The 16,765-nt window shown below is 50.9% G+C and overlaps 1 protein-coding gene and 4 non-coding genes across 5 annotated transcripts in view; all 5 read right to left on the bottom strand.

Annotated features, from left to right (window-relative positions):
- msrb1b (methionine sulfoxide reductase B1b) overlaps window positions 1-16,765 on the bottom strand; it is a 66,236-nt gene that overhangs the window by 44,804 nt on the left and 4,667 nt on the right. The window lies entirely within an intron of this gene.
- Window positions 1,060-1,153, bottom strand: trnai-uau (transfer RNA isoleucine (anticodon UAU)). Its single transcript has 2 exons — window positions 1,116-1,153; window positions 1,060-1,095 (listed from the first exon to the last, which is right to left on the bottom strand). It is a non-coding gene; the product is annotated as a tRNA-Ile (tRNA).
- On the bottom strand, window positions 2,694-2,787 carry trnai-uau (transfer RNA isoleucine (anticodon UAU)). Its single transcript has 2 exons — window positions 2,750-2,787; window positions 2,694-2,729 (listed from the first exon to the last, which is right to left on the bottom strand). It is a non-coding gene; the product is annotated as a tRNA-Ile (tRNA).
- trnai-uau (transfer RNA isoleucine (anticodon UAU)) lies at window positions 14,783-14,876 on the bottom strand. The gene is made up of 2 exons: window positions 14,839-14,876; window positions 14,783-14,818 (listed from the first exon to the last, which is right to left on the bottom strand). It is a non-coding gene; the product is annotated as a tRNA-Ile (tRNA).
- On the bottom strand, window positions 16,663-16,756 carry trnai-uau (transfer RNA isoleucine (anticodon UAU)). The gene is made up of 2 exons: window positions 16,719-16,756; window positions 16,663-16,698 (listed from the first exon to the last, which is right to left on the bottom strand). It is a non-coding gene; the product is annotated as a tRNA-Ile (tRNA).

Genomic DNA, 16,765 nt, shown 5'->3' with positions numbered 1-16,765 from the left:
TACCATTATTGCATTTAATTAAAGACACCAGCTGCACTTGTATATGTGACCAGACCACATTGTTTTAGGCTGAGTTAACGTGGATTAATTGTTAGCCGAAGGAGTCATTGATAACAATAACTTCAAAAAAAAATTATATTTGGGTACATTAATTTTACATGTTGCACAAAGCTATATTAGCTCTTGCAACCTTAATATTAAAGATGTTGCTCCAGGTGAGACTTGAACTCCCAACCTCGGCATCACTCAGCAGGTTACTGTCTTATAAGTACCACGCGCTGACCGATTGTACCACTGGAACTTGGATCTTTATGGAATTACCATACAAATCAGAATCATAAAAGATCGATTGAAAAGATGGTAATTTTGTTTTGACGGATGAAGAGTGGGAAAACATGTGTATTTCACAATATATAAAATCCCACAAAGTTTCAGGTTTGGAGGGAGTTATGTTGGAAGAATGTAACTCGCTCTTTTATAACCCAAAGTGTCAAAGTGCACATTATTCACGGGGAGGGGTGAATGTTGGAGGGATTGTGGTTGCTAAGAGGCTCACCATTGTCATGTGTTCTAGGACTGTTTTGTTGCACAAAAATATTGGACAGAAATTAACAATGCACTGCAGACTGTTTTTGACATCCCCATTGGTTTTAGAATTATACAAAAAACTATACAAAAAGGTCAACAGCACCAAAATGCCTTTTTCTAGAGATCTGACACTTTAATCAGTTATAGTCAACATGATAAACAGCAAGTACAGTGAATAGCATAAGTACATAATGAAGCATGTCTTCCTTAACAAATTGACAATATTCAGGCAAGACTAAAAAAGAGATGTTTTGTCTATGTTTGGGTTTCTATCTGTGTAAGTTCTGAGGCCCTGACAGTGTTTATGTGCACGTACATGTGACCAGACCACGTTGTTTTAGACTGAGTTTTAGTTGTAAGCCGAAGGAGTCATTGCTGACAATAACTTTTAAACATTTTATACTTGGGTACATTAATTTTACGTTCTGAACAACGCAATATTAGCTCTTGCAAACTTGACATTAAAGATTTTGCTCCAGGTGAGGCTCGAACTCACAACCTCGGCATCACTTTGCAGGTTACTGTCTTATAAGTACCGCGCGCTGACCGATTGCGCCACTGGAGCCTGTATTGACAATAGATCAGACATTTTCAACAATGTACAAATCAGAATCAGAAAGATTATTTGCATGATTGCAAGATGGTAATTTTGTTTTGACGAATGAAGTGTGGGAAAACATGTGTACTTCAAAATATATAAAATCCGACAAAGTTTCAGGTTTGGAGAGAGTCATAAAGAATGAAAAAAAAGTCACATACGGACCACACTTGGAAATGGACAAATTTGACATAAATGGGACCCATATCATGGACCTTGTGTGCCTGAAACTTTTTTTTTAATTATTGTTTGCCTTCCTAAATTTGCACTTGAATTTGAACCGATCCTTCTTTTTTTTTACGCCATTTTGTCTTGTCTTTTTTTTTTCTTCTTAATTTCTTTCTCAAAGGAAAAGGTTGATTGCCACTGTCGTTGAACCAAAACACATAATCTGGAACTATATCGGCTTCATCCACCAGCAGCAAGAGGTTAGAAAACTTGTACATTCTACCATTATTGCATTTAATTAAAGACACCAGCTGCACTTGTATATGTGACCAGACCACATTGTTTTAGGCTGAGTTAACGTGGATTAATTGTTAGCCGAAGGAGTCATTGATAACAATAACTTCAAAAAAAAATTATATTTGGGTACATTAATTTTACATGTTGCACAAAGCTATATTAGCTCTTGCAACCTTAATATTAAAGATGTTGCTTCAGGTGAGACTTGAACTCCCAACCTCGGCATCACTCAGCAGGTTACTGTCTTATAAGTACCACGCGCTGACCGATTGTACCACTGGAGCTTGGATCTTTAGGGAATTACCATACAAATCAGAATCATAAAAGATCGATTGAAAAGATGGTAATTTTGTTTTGACGGATGAAGAGTGGGAAAACATGTGTATTTCACAATATATAAAATCCCACAAAGTTTCAGGTTTGGAGGGAGTTATGTTGGAAGAATGTAATTCGCTCTTTTATAACCCAAAGTGTCAAAGTGCACATTATTCACGGGGAGGGGTGAATGTTGGAGGGATTGTGGTTGCTAAGAGGCTCACCATTGTCATGTGTTCTAGGACTGTTTTGTTGCACAAAAATATTGGACAGAAATTAACAATGCACTGCAAACTGTTTTTGACATCCCCATTGGTTTTAGAACTATAGAAAAAACTATACAAAAAGGTCAACAGCACCAAAATGCCTTTTTCTAGAGATCTGACACTTTAATCAGTTATAGTCAACATGATAAACAGCAAGTACAGTGAATAGCATAAGTACATAATGAAGCATGTCTTCCTTAACAAATTGACAATATTCAGGCAAGACTAAAAAAGAGATGTTTTGTCTATGTTTGGGTTTCTATCTGTGTAAGTTCTGAGGCCCTGACAGTGTTTATGTGCACGTACATGTGACCAGACCACGTTGTTTTAGACTGAGTTTTAGTTGTAAGCCGAAGGAGTCATTGCTGACAATAACTTTTAAACATTTTATACTTGGGTACATTAATTTTACGTTCTGAACAACGCAATATTAGCTCTTGCAAACTTGACATTAAAGATTTTGCTCCAGGTGAGGCTCGAACTCACAACCTCGGCATCACTTTGCAGGTTACTGTCTTATAAGTACCGCGCGCTGACCGATTGCGCCACTGGAGCCTGTATTGACAATAGATCAGACATTTTCAACAATGTACAAATCAGAATCAGAAAGATTATTTGCATGATTGCAAGATGGTAATTTTGTTTTGACGGATGAAGTGTGGGAAAACATGTGTACTTCAAAATATATAAAATCCGACAAAGTTTCAGGTTTGGAGAGAGTCATAAAGAATGAAAAAAAAGTCACATACGGACCACACTTGGAAATGGACAAATTTGACATAAATGGGACCCATATCATGGACCTTGTGTGCCTGAAACTTTTTTTTAAATTATTGTTTGCCTTCCTAAATTTGCACTTGAATTTGAACCGATCCTTCTTTTTTTTTACGCCATTTTGTCTTGTCTTTTTTCTTGTCTTTTTTTTTCTTCTTAATTTCTTTCTCAAAGGAAAAGGTTGATTGCCACAGTCGTTGAACCAAAACACATAATCTGGAACTATATCGGCTTCATCCACCAGCAGCAAGAGGTTAGAAAACTTGTACATTCTACCATTATTGCATTTAATTAAAGACACCAGCTGCACTTGTATATGTGACCAGACCACATTGTTTTAGGCTGAGTTAACGTGGATTAATTGTTAGCCGAAGGAGTCATTGATAACAATAACTTCAAAAAAAAAATTATATTTGGGTACATTAATTTTACATGTTGCACAAAGCTATATTAGCTCTTGCAACCTTAATATTAAAGATGTTACTCCAGGTGAGGCTTGAACTCCCAACCTCGGCATCACTCAGCAGGTTACTGTCTTATAAGTACCACGCGCTGACCGATTGTACCACTGGAGCTTGGATCTTTATGGAATTACCATACAAATCAGAATCATAAAAGATCGATTGAAAAGATGGTAATTTTGTTTTGACGGATGAAGAGTGGGAAAACATGTGTATTTCACAATATATAAAATCCCACAAAGTTTCAGGTTTGGAGGGAGTTATGTTGGAAGAATGCAACTCGCTCTTTTATAACCCAAAGTGTCAAAGTGCACATTATTCACGGGGAGGGGTGAATGTTGGAGGGATTGTGGTTGCTAAGAGGCTCACCATTGTCATGTGTTCTAGGACTGTTTTGTTGCACAAAAATATTGGACAGAAATTAACAATGCACTGCAGACTGTTTTTGACATCCCCATTGGTTTTAGAACTATACAAAAAACTATACAAAAAGGTCAACAGCACCAAAATGCCTTTTTCTAGAGATCTGACACTTTAATCAGTTATAGTCAACATGATAAACAGCAAGTACAGTGAATAGCATAAGTACATAATGAAGCATGTCTTCCTTAACAAATTGACAATATTCAGGCAAGACTAAAAAAGAGATGTTTTGTCTATGTTTGGGTTTCTATCTGTGTAAGTTCTGAGGCCCTGACAGTGTTTATGTGCACGTACATGTGACCAGACCACGTTGTTTTAGACTGAGTTTTAGCCCTTTAAGCGCCAAAGTCGCAGAAATGCAACTTTACCGTACAAGGAAATTAATGAAATAATAGTAGAAAATGAATCACTTCAGTCATTGGTCGGTTCGGTGCAACTTCCTCTTATTAGCCAGGTATGATCCAGGGCAGATCCGGTAAGGAAAAAAATGGCTGGAGGAAGTACACGTGGCATGCAATTTACAGCAGATTCTGACTCTGAAGGGTATTATCTCCCCGAGAGTGACGATGGATTTCCAAGTGGAGATGAAGGGACTTCGAAACAACGGACAGGTGCAAAGGACAGACGGAGGCGAGGAACCAGTGGAACCAGTGGCTGCAGTAAAACTTGCCCGGTGGATGAGAGCTGGGACATGCTGAGAGAGGTCGAGGTATTTGAGGCATGGATCAAACCTTTTGAAGACCCAGTTGGCTACACAGGAGAGATGGATCTGACGGATGCTAATCCATTTGATATTCTGTCACTCTTTCTGACCGATCAGTTTTGGACTTTCATTACTGATGAGACAAATAAATATGCACATCAGTGTATGGCACCTATGATTCTGAAGCCACATTCAAGATTTCTTGAGTGGTATGATGTATCAGTCACCGAAATGAAAGCTTTCTTCGCTTTGCATCTCTCCATGGGCCTTGTTGAGAAACCTGAAATCGAGGATTACTGGGGAACATTTTGGCTTACACAAACGCCTGGATTTGGAAATGTAATGTCAAGAAACAGATTTGAAATCATTCTTTCGTTCTTTCATTTTGTCAACAATAATGATTATGTGAGAACAGGCGAGCCCGGGCACGATAAACTGTTCAAAGTCCGCCCAATAATAGATTTGATTATTCCCAAATTTGCAGCAGTTTACAGTCCAATCAAGGAACTTTCTTTAGATGAAATGACAATAGCTTTCAAGGGGAGATCTTCACTAAAATGTTACTCTCCAAATAAACCTGACAAATATGGCTATAGAGTGTATGCCCTGAGTGAAAGCTGTTCAGGGTATGTTTTGCGCTGGTCAATGCACACTGGACAGTACAAAAATAATGCAAGCAACATCAGTGCAACACACGCAGTTGTCCGTGAGTTGGTTTCTCCCTTTACGGGCAAAGGACACGAGATTTACATGGACAGTTACTATACCTCGCCTGTAATTGCAAATGAATTAGCAGATTTGGAAACTGGACTGTGTGGGACGGTAAGGATTACCAGGTTGGGGATGCCAAAATGCCTTGGTAAAAGTGTCTTACAGCTGAAAAAAGGAGATGACCCAGTTTTTTGCAGAAAGGGAAAACTCCTGGCTTGTGCTTGGCACGATACTAAACGTCTCACCATGTTGTCCACAGTCCATGGAAATGATTGTGTTCAGAGGAGGATCCGGGACAGATGACACTGGCTTCCGTGACATCAAAAGACCTGTATGTGTCGACCAGTACAACGCCTACATGGGTGGAGTGGACACTGCTGACCAGAGGATGAAGACATACCTCTTTCCACACAGGTCCCGGAAATGGTATCATCGCATGTTCAATGCCATTATAAGCATAAGTATTGTCAACTCACACATCATATACACCAAATCCACTCCAGGCCCACACAAACCTTTAAAGGTTTACATTCAGAACATTATTGATGCATTACTGGCTGATCACTCCAAAAAACAAGAAAGGCGCTCAAGACCGGAGGGTGAAATGCCACAGAGACTCACAGAGCGTCATTGGCTTTGTCAAGCAGAGGGACGTCCAGACTGCGCCGTGTGCTCTGACCGCTCTCGTACCAAAGGCAGGCGGCAAACAAAGTACAGGTGCCGTCAGTGTGGCGTTGGCCTCTGTGCGGTTCCATGCAACGAGAGATACCATACGCTAAAAAACTTTAAATGCTGTCATTTGGATATGTAAAAGTGCAGGGTACCTTGACCCTGGATGGACATCTTTTCTGGGATGGCTCTCTCCTTTCTTCACTGCTTTCTCCACAACCTGCCTGGCACCAATGATGGATGTATAAGTTGGAAAAATAAAAAAAATGAAAAAAATACATAATAAATACCGTGTTTGTCATCATTTGGTCAGAACTTGTAATCAGGGCCCGAGTTTGAAGTTGTGAGCAAAAGGGGTGAAAATGGGTTAAAATGTGAAAAAACACCAAAATGAGCAAAATTAAATAATCCCCCATCATCAGTGCACTGTTTGCCCCCAGAAAAGCACTCCCCTGGGGCCTGGAGGTGATCTGACCACCAGAGTATAGTACCATATACCCCTGCTGTACTTAGAAAAAAAAACGAAATAGTACACTATGCCCAAAGGGACTCTGTCGTTTTTCGGCAATAGTACACTATACCCGAGGGACACTGTCGTTTTTCCGAGCCGTAGTATGAAGTTGTGAGCAAAAGGGGTGAAAATGGGTTAAAATGTGAAAAAACACCAAAATGAGCAAAATGAAATAATCCCCCATCATCAGTGCACTGTTTGCCCCCAGAAAAGCACTCCCCTGGGGCCTGGAGGTGATCTGACCACCAGAGTATAGTACCATATACCCCTGCTGTACTTAGAAAAAAAAACGAAATAGTACACTATGCCCAAAGGGACTCTGTCGTTTTTCGGCAATAGTACACTATACCCGAGGGACTCTGTCGTTTTTCCGAGCCGTAGTATGAAGTTGTGAGCAAAAGGGGTGAAAATGGGTTAAAATGTGAAAAAACACCAAAATGAGCAAAATGAAATAATCCCCCATCATCAGTGCACTGTTTGCCCCCAGAAAAGCACTCCCCTGGGGCCTGGAGGTGATCTGACCACCAGAGTATAGTACCATATGCCCCTGCTGTACTTAGAAAAAAAAAACGAAATAGTACACTATGCCCAAAGGGACTCTGTCGTTTTTCGGCAATAGTACACTATACCCCGTTGGACTCTGTCGTTTTTTGGGCTCGTGGGAATAAGCGTTCAGCTCAAGAATCCCGGGCTAAATCACGCTGCTCCCGAGAAATTCTTACGCTGCTCTCACGCGGAATGTGCAAAATGGTAATGCTGGGAGGGAGGGGCGGGCGGTTTTTGAGAATGAAGTTTTTCGCAATCGAAACAGGTACATTTCCTGGTTGTGCGGCTACCGGGCAAGGAGCTCGTTTGACGGGCACACGAGAACCGCGATCGATGGGCCCCGTTCTGGTTTTATCCAGCTTCCAAGGCTCCTTCACAGCCGTAATGTCAAGTCATGGTTCGGAGGTGCGGAGGTGAGCGTCGGATCACGGAGCCTCTGAATGGAGCACCGTGCTCCCGCGCTCCTCCGCGCTCTAAGCGCCGCTCAGACCCGGCATGAGAGGGTCTATTTTCGGCTTGATTTTACCAGACTCCCGGGTACTTCCAGAAGCTTCCTGTTTGCTCTGATTGCTCGGGGCAGAGCACGGTGTCACGCTGACCACGGGCTGTACGCGGAGGTGACCGCTGGTTGTAAGGCGAATCACGGAGCCTCTGAATGGAGCACCGCGCTCCCGCGCTCCTCCGCGCTCCTCCGCGCTCTAAGCGCCGCTCAGACCCGGCATGAGAGGGTCTATTTTCGGCTTGATTTTACCAGACTCCCGGGCACTTCCAGAAGCTTCCTGTTTGCTCTGATTGCTCGGGGCAGAGCACGGTGTCACGCTGACCACGGGCTGTACGCGGAGGTGACCGCTGGTTGTAAGGCGAATCACGGAGCCTCTGAATGGAGCACCGCGCTCCCGCGCTCCTCCGCGCTCTAAGCGCCGCTCAGACCCGGCATGAGAGGGTCTATTTTCGGCTTGATTTTACCAGACTCCCGGGCACTTCCAGAAGCTTCCTGTTTGCTCTGATTGCTCGGGGCAGAGCACGGTGTCACGCTGACCACGGGCTGTACGCGGAGGTGACCCGCTCCGTGATCTTAGCGCCGCCCAGACCCAGGGCCATCCACCCCGCACACGGCCAGACTTTGCCCGGCCAGGGAGCACCTTCTGCGGGTCGGAGGCTCCGGGTCGGAGCCCCTGGAGCCTGGAGCCCTCACCGGGCCCCGAACTCGGCTGCCGGAGGCAGTGCAGTGCCTCATGGATAAAAGGGCACCCAGCCGGTCTCGAACTCGCGTGAGGCGGAGCAGGGATCATCCATGAATCAACCATGAAAATGGTACAAATCATGGTTCTATGTATACCAGACAAGGAGCTTGGTCTATTGGCACTCAAGACCCGCCATCGTAGGGCCCCGTTCTGGTTTTATCCAGCTTCGAAGGCTCCTGCGCACTGCGGGTTTGTTTACATTTTGCGGCTGTGGTTTGCTCCGGCTAACCTCACGCCGGACACGTTGGAAGCGAGGCCGAGACAGAGGTCCCACCAGGCGCGGGGCGTCAGTCTGACTGGCTTCCCCCGCGCCTGGCCCCTTGTCTCCGGAGATGGGACCGTCACTCACCCCCGCACTGAAGGACGCGCGGCTTGAAGGATGATGGCTGCGCTTAGCCCCTGTGCCAGGGGCTCTGAGCCAGTCCCCTTCAGCCTCAACGCGTCCGGTGGAAACACAGTCCGGGTCCATTGTCACTCACCCCTGCGCAGAAGGACGCGCGGCTTGGAGGATGATGGCTGCGCTTAGCCCCTGGCACAGGGGCTCTGCACCAGTCCCCTTCAGCCTCAACGCGTCCGGTGGAACAACAGTCCAGGCCCACTGTCACTCACCCCCGCACTGAAGGACGCGCGGCTTGGAGGATGATGGCTGCGCTTAGCCCCTGTTACAGGGGCTCTGCGCCAGTCTCCTTCAGCCTCAACGCGTCCGACGGAACCACAGTCCGGGTCCATTGTCACTCACCCCTGCGCAGAAGGACGAGCGGCTTGGAGGATGATGGCTGCGCTTAGCCCCTGGCACAGGGGCTCTGCACCAGTCCCCTTCAGCCTCAACGCGTCCGGTGGGAACACAGTCCGGGTCCACTGTCACTCACCCCTGCGCAGAAGGACGCGCGGCTTGGAGGATGATGGCTGCGCTTAGCCCCTGGCACAGGGGCTCTGCACCAGTCCCCTTCAGCCTCAACGCGTCCGGTGGAACAACAGTCCAGGCCCACTGTCACTCACCCCCGCACTGAAGGACGCGCGGCTTGGAGGATGATGGCTGCGCTTAGCCCCTGTTACAGGGGCTCTGCGCCAGTCTCCTTCAGCCTCAACGCGTCCGACGGAACCACAGTCCGGGCCCACTGTCACTCACCCCCGCGCAGCAGGAGGCGCGGCTTGAAGGATGATGGCTGCGCTTAGCCCCTGGGCCCAAGGGCTCTGCGCCAGTCCCCTTCAGCCTCAACGTGTCCGATGGCTCTGCGCGGGGCGGGGGGCAGGGCCGGCGCATATTTTTGGTCCGACTCCGGTCCCTTCCTCGTCTCTGAGTTTGTCAAATGCAGCGCCTGTCCAGGGGTCACTTTGCTATCAACTGGCTGGTCACCGCCATCGTAGGGCCCCGTTCTGGTTTCATCCAGCTTCGAAGGCTCCTGCGCACTGCGGGGTTGTAGGCATTTGTGGTCCTGATTTGCGCTGGCTCACCCTCACGCTGGACACAGCGCCAGATGATATATTTGGTCGGACTCCGGTCCCTTCCTCGTCTCTGAGTTTGTCAAATGTAGCGCCTGTCCAGGGCTCACTTTGCTATCAACTGGCTGGTCACCGCCATCGTAGGGCCCCGTTCTGGTTTCATCCAGCTTCGAAGGCTCCTGCGCACTGCGGGGTTGTAGGCATTTGTTGTCCTGATTTGCGCTGGCTCACCCTCACGCTGGACACAGTGCCAGATGATATATTTGGTCCGACTCCGGTCCCTTCCTCGTCTCTGAGTTTGTCAAATGCAGCGCCTGTCCAGGGCTCACTTTGCTATCAACTGGCTGGTCACCGCCATCGTAGGGCCCCGTTCTGGTTTCATCTAGCTTCGAAGGCTCCTGCGCACTGCGGGGTTGTAGGCATTTGTGGTCCTGATTTGCGCTGGCTCACCCTCACGCTGGACACAGCGCCAGATGATATATTTGGTCGGACTCCGGTCCCTTCCTCGTCTCTGAGTTTGTCAAATGCAGCGCCTGTCCAGGGCTCACTTTGCTATCAACTGGCTGGTCACCGCCATCGTAGGGCCCCGTTCTGGTTTCATCCAGCTTCGAAGGCTCCTGCGCACTGCGGGGTTGTAGGCATTTGTTGTCCTGATTTGCGCTGGCTCACCCTCACGCTGGACACAGCGCCAGATGATATATTTGGTCCGACTCCGGTCCCTTCCTCGTCTCTGAGTTTGTCAAATGCAGCGCCTGTCCAGGGCTCACTTTGCTATCAACTGGCTGGTCACCGCCATCGTAGGGCCCCGTTCTGGTTTTATCCAGCTTCGAAGGCTCCTGCGCACTGCGGGGTTGTAGGCATTTGTGGTCCAGAGCCCCGGCTCTAAATTAAACCTGTTACCCTAGTAGGCCGGCCTCCGGGTCCCCCTCTCTTCTTCGGTTATGGAGTACATTGGGCGCGGGGGCAGCCAGTGGAGGGCAAGGGCCCTGCCTCCAAGTGTGGTGTAGGGGACAGGGGAGCCAGGGCCTTGGGGTCCTGGTGCTTTTTATCTTTTAAAGTGGCTCAGAGTACCAAGGGTACGGACTTCCAGGGGGCTGCACCAAGGGTGTGTAGCTCGTGTGGGGGTGCTTAAGTGTGGGTACCCGGGGACGAAAGGTGGGCCGGGGCCGGGGCCGGCGCGAGCCTCTGTGGTGAGTGCTGGGCCGTTCCCTTGGTACTCCAGTCAGAGTACCAAGGGCACGGACTTCTATGGTATAGTACCAAGGGCACGGACCTCCAGGGGGCTGAACCAAGGGTGTGTAGCCCGTGTGGGGGTGCTTAAGTGTGGGTACCCGGGGACGAAGGGAGAGCCTGGTCCACGGTGGTCATCCCCGGAGTCCCAGAGCCTGCAACCCGGGGAAGAGTGGCCCGTCCCCAGACTGAGTTTGGGGGAATGCTGGGTGGCTCTGCAGGTGCTCCGTGGGTTCCAGGGGGTGTTCAGTGGAGGCCATGCCCAGCCAGAGTGGCGCTTCCCCGGGCAGAGTCTGGGGAGAGTGGGGGGTGGCTCTGGAGGTGCTCCGGGGGTTCCAGGGGGTGCTCAGCGGAGGCCATGCCCGGCCAGAGTGGCGCTTCCCCGGGCAGAGTCTGGGGAGAGTGGGGGGTGGCTCTGGAGGTGCTCCGGGGGCTCCAGGGGTTCCAGGGGGTGATCAGCGGAGGCCATGCCCAGCCAGAGTGGCCCTTCCCCGGGCAGAGTCTGGAGGAGTGGGGGGTGGCTCTGGAGGTCCTCCGTGGGCTCCGGGGGTTCCAGGGGGTGCTCAGCGGAGGCCATGCCCGGCCAGAGTGGCCCTTCCCCGGGGTGAGTCTGGAGGAGTGGGGGGTTGCTCTAGAGGGCCTCCGGCGGTTCCAGGGGGTGCTCAGCGGAGGCCATGCCCAGCCAGAGTGGCCCTTCCCCGGGGTGAGTCTGGGGAGAGTGGGGGGTGGCTCTGGAGGGGCTCTGGGGGTTCCAGGGGGTGTTCGGCGGAGGCCATGCCCGGCCAGAGTGGCCCTTCCCCGGGCAGAATCTGGGGAGAGTGGGGGGTGGCTCTGGAGGTGCTCCGGGGGCTCCAGGGGGTGCTCAGTGGAGGCCATGCCCAGCCAGAGTGTCCCTTCCCCGAGGTGAGTCTGGGGAGAGTGGGGTGTGGCTCTGGAGGTGCTCCGGGGGCTCCAGGGGTTCCAGGGGGTGCTCGGCGGAGGCCATGCCCAGCCAGAGTGGCCCTTCCCCGGGCAGAATCTGGGGAGAGTGGGGGGTGGCTCTGGAGGTGCTCCGGGGGCTCCAGGGGGTGCTCAGTGGAGGCCATGCCCAGCCAGTGTGTCCCTTCCCCGGGGTGAGTCTGGGGAGACTGGGGGGTGGCTCTGGAGGGGCTCCGGGGGTTCCAGGGGTTCCAGAGGGTGCTCAGCGGAGGCCATGCCCGGCCAGAGTGGCCCTTCCCCGGGCAGAGTCTGGGGAGAGTGGGGGGTGGCTCTGGAGGTGCTCCGGGGGCTCCAGGGGGTGCTCAGTGGAGGCCATGCCCAGCCAGAGTGTCCCTTCCCCGGGGTGAGTCTGGGGAGAGTGGGGGGTGGCTCTGGAGGTGCTCCGGGGGCTCCAGGGGGTGCTCAGTGGAGGCCATGCCCAGCCAGAGTGTCCCTTCCCCGGGGTGAGTCTGGGGAGAGTGGGGGGTGGCTCTGGAGGGGCTCCGGGGGTTCCAGGGGTTCCAGGGGGTGCTCAGCGGAGGCCATGCCCGGCCAGAGTGGCCCTTCCCCGGGCAGAATCTGGGGAGAGTGGGGGGTGGCTCTGGAGGTGCTCCGGGGGCTCCAGGGTTCCAGGGGGTGCTCAGTGGGGGCCATGCCCAGCCAGAGTGGCCCTTCCCCGGGGTGAGTCTGGAGGAGTGGGGGGTGGCTCTGGAGGGGCTCCAGGGGTTCCAGGGGGTGCTCAGCGGAGGCCATGCCCAGCCAGAGTGGCCCTTCCCCGGGGTGAGTCTGGAGGAGTGGGGGGTGGCTCTGGAGGGGCTCCAGGGGTTCCAGGGGGTGCTCGGCGGAGGCCATGCCCAGCCAGAGTGGCCCTTCCCCGGGCAGAATCTGGGGAGAATGGGGGGTGGCTCTGGAGGTGCTCCGGGGGCTCCAGGGGGTGCTCAGTGGGGGCCATGCCCAGCCAGAGTGGCCCTTCCCCGGGGTGAGTCTGGAGGAGTGGGGGGTGGCTCTGGAGGGGCTCCAGGGGTTCCAGGGGGTGCTCGGCGGAGGCCATGCCCAGCCAGAGTGGCCCTTCCCCGGGGTGAGTCTGGAGGAGTGGGGGGTGGCTCTGGAGGGGCTCCAGGGGTTCCAGGGGGAGCTCGGCGGAGGCCATGCCCAGCCAGAGTGGCCCTTCCCCGGGCAGAATCTGGGGAGAGTGGGGGGTGGCTCTGGAGGTGCTCCGGGGGCTCCAGGGGTTCCAGGGGGTGCTCAGTGGGGGCCATGCCCAGCCAGAGTGGCCCTTCCCCGGGGTGAGTCTGGAGGAGTGGGGGGTGGCTCTGGAGGGGCTCCAGGGGGTGCTCAGCGGAGGCCATGCCCAGCCAGAGTGGCCCTTCCCCGGGGTGAGTCTGGAGGAGTGGGGGGTGGCTCTGGAGGGGCTCCAGGGGTTCCAGGGGGTGCTCGGCGGAGGCCATGCCCAGCCAGAGTGGCCCTTCCCCGGGCAGAATCTGGGGAGAGTGGGGGGTGGCTCTGGAGGTGCTCCGGGGGCTCCAGGGGTTCCAGGGGGTGCTCAGTGGGGGCCATGCCCAGCCAGAGTGGCCCTTCCCCGGGCAAAGTCTGGCCGTGTGCGGGGTGGATGATCCCTGCTCCGCCTCACGCGAGTTCGAGACCGGCTGGGTGCCCTTTTATCCATGAGGCACTGCACTGCCTCCGGCAGCCGAGTTCGGGGCCCGGTGAGGGCTCCAGGCTCCAGGGGCTCCGACCCGGAGCCTCCGACCCGCAGAAGGTGCTCCCTGGCCGGGCAAAGTCTGGCCGTGTGCGGGGTGGATGATCCCTGCTCCGCCTCACGCGAGTTCGAAACCGGCTGGGTGCCCTTTTATCCATGAGGCACTGCACTGCCTCCGGCAGCCGAGTTCGGGGCCCGGTGAGGGCTCCAGGCTCCAGGGGCTCCGACCCGGAGCCTCCGACCCGCAGAAGGTGCTCCCTGGCCGGGCAAAGTCTGGCCGTGTGCGGGGTGGATGATCCCTGCTCCGCCTCACGCGAGTTCGAGACCGGCTGGGTGCCCTTTTATCCATGAGGCACTGCACTGCCTCCGGCAGCCGAGTTCGGGGTCCGGTGAGGGCTCCAGGCTCCAGGGGCTCCGACCCGGAGCCTCCGACCCGCAGAAGGTGCTCCCTGGCCGGGCAAAGTCTGGCCGTGTGCGGGGTGGATGATCCCTGCTCCGCCTCACGCGAGTTCGAGACCGGCTGGGTGCCCTTTTATCTATGAGGCACTGCACTGCCTCCGGCAGCCGAGTTCGGGGCCCGGTGAGGGCTCCAGGCTCCAGGGGCTCCGACCCGGAGCCTCCGACCCCCAGAAGGTGCTCCCTGGCCGGGCAAAGTCTGGCCGTGTGCGGGGTGGATGATCCCTGCTCCGCCTCACGCGAGTTCGAGACCGGCTGGGTGCCCTTTTATCCATGAGGCACTGCACTGCCTCCGGCAGCCGAGTTCGGGGCCCGGTGAGGGCTCCAGGCTCCAGGGGCTCCGACCCGGAGCCTCCGACCCGCAGAAGGTGCTCCCTGGCCGGGCAAAGTCTGGCCGTGTGCGGGGTGGATGATCCCTGCTCCGCCTCACGCGAGTTCGAGACCGGCTGGGTGCCCTTTTATCCAAGAATCAACTGGAGTGTGGAGCTTCTACGGGCCTCCAGGGGCACTGCCGACCCAGAGCTGTGCCCCGGCTTCAGTTCTCTGTATCTCAGGAAGTTTTTTATTTATACATTTATTTCATCCATAATCTCTGGCGCCTAAAGGGTTAGTTGTAAGCCGAAGGAGTCATTGCTGACAATAACTTTTAAACATTTTATACTTGGGTACATTAATTTTACGTTCTGAACAAATTAGCTCTTGCAAACTTGACATTAAAGATTTTGCTCCAGGTGAGGCTCAAACTCACAACCTCGGCATCACTTTGCAGGTTACTGTCTTATAAGTACCGCGCGCTGACCGATTGCGCCACTAGAGCCTGTATTGACAATAGATCAGACATTTTCAACAATGTACAAATCAGAATCAGAAAGATTATTTGCATGATTGCAAGATGGTAATTTTGTTTTGACAAATGAAGTGTGGGAAAACATGTGTACTTCACAATATATAAAATCCGACAAAGTTTCAGGTTTGGAGAGAGTCATAAAGAATGAAAAAAAAGTCACATACGGACCACACTTGGAAATGGACAAATTTGACATAAATGGGACCCATATCATGGACCTTGTGTGCCTGAAACTTTTTTTAAATTATTGTTTGCCTTCCTAAATTTGCACTTGAATTTGAACCGATCCTTCTTTTTTTTCACGCCATTTTGTCTTGTCTTTTTTCTTGTCTTTTTTTTTCTTCTTAATTTCTTTCTCAAAGGAAAAGGTTGATTGCCACAGTCGTTGAACCAAAACACATAATCTGGAACTATATCGGCTTCATCCACCAGCAGCAAGAGGTTAGAAAACTTGTACATTCTACCATTATTGCATTTAATTAAAGACACCAGCTGCACTTGTATATGTGACCAGACCACATTGTTTTAGGCTGAGTTAACATGGTTTAATTGTTAGCCGAAGGAGTCATTGATAACAATAACTTCTAAAAAAAATTATATTTGGGTACATTAATTTTACATGTTGCACAAAGCTATATTAGCTCTTGCAACCTTAATATTAAAGATGTTGCTCCAAGTGAGGCTCGGAACTCACAACCTCGGCATCACTCAGCAGGTTACTGTCTTATAAGTACCGCGCGCTGACCGATTGTACCACTGGAGCCTGTATTAAAGGTGCCATAACATGCTTTTTTTCACGTTTCGTAGTCTATACTAAGTATTATTGATAATAATAAGGGTTGTGCAACACCCTTAACATAATAGTTAAGAAATATCACCCAGACCTTGGACCCCCTCACCAACCCGGAAATGCAGACGGCTTGGTTTGATATTCACCCCCACCCTTGCGAAGAGCGATCTGGCTCCCCCGCCCAACCTGTGACGTAGTCTCAGAGCGCGTGTGTGCCCCGCCCACCCGTGACGTAGTCTCAGAGAGCGCGTGTGTGAGGGGAGCCTGTATTAAAAATATAGAATAGACATTTTCAACAATGTACAAATCAGAATCAGAAAGATTATTTGCATGATTGCAAGATGGTAATTTTGTTTTGACGAATGAAGAGTGGGAAAACATGTGTACTTCACAATATATAAAATCCTACAAAGTTTCAGGTTTGGAGGGAGTCATAAAGAATGGTAAAAAATCACATACGGTCTACACTTGGAAATTGACAAATTTTACATAAATGGGACCCATATGATGGACCTTGTGTGCCTGAAACTTTTTAATTTTTAATTGTTTGCCTTCCTAAATTTGCATTTAAAATTTTATCCGATCCTTTTTTTTTTTAAGCCCCATTTTGTCTTGGATTTTTTATTTTATTTATGTTTTATTTAATTTCTTTCTCAAAGGAAAAGGTTGATTGCCACAGTCGTTGAACCAAAACACATAATCTGGAACTATATCGGCTTCATCCACCAGCAGCAAGAGGTTAGAAAACTTGTACATTCTACCATTATTGCATTTAATTAAAGACACCAGCTGCACTTGTATATGTGACCAGACCACATTGTTTTAGGCTGAGTTAACATGGATTAGTTGTAAGCCGAAGGAGTCATTGAAAACAAAAAATTCTAAACATTTTTATATTTGGGTACATTAATTTTACATGTTGCACAAAGCTATATTAGCTCTTGCAAACCTAAATATTAAAGATATTACTCCAGGTGAGGCTCAAACTCACAACCTCGGCATCACTCTGCACGTTACTGTCTTATAAGTACCGTGCGCTGACCGATTGCGCCACTGGAGCCTGTATTAA

The sequence above is a fragment of the Eucyclogobius newberryi genome, unplaced genomic scaffold, assembly GCF_026437365.1.
Source record: "Eucyclogobius newberryi isolate DKJ021-1_F unplaced genomic scaffold, fEucNew1.0.hap1 SCAF_20, whole genome shotgun sequence".
Classification (NCBI taxonomy): Eukaryota; Metazoa; Chordata; class Actinopteri; order Gobiiformes; family Gobiidae; genus Eucyclogobius; species Eucyclogobius newberryi.
This window is presented reverse-complemented; position numbering and strand designations above follow the sequence as displayed.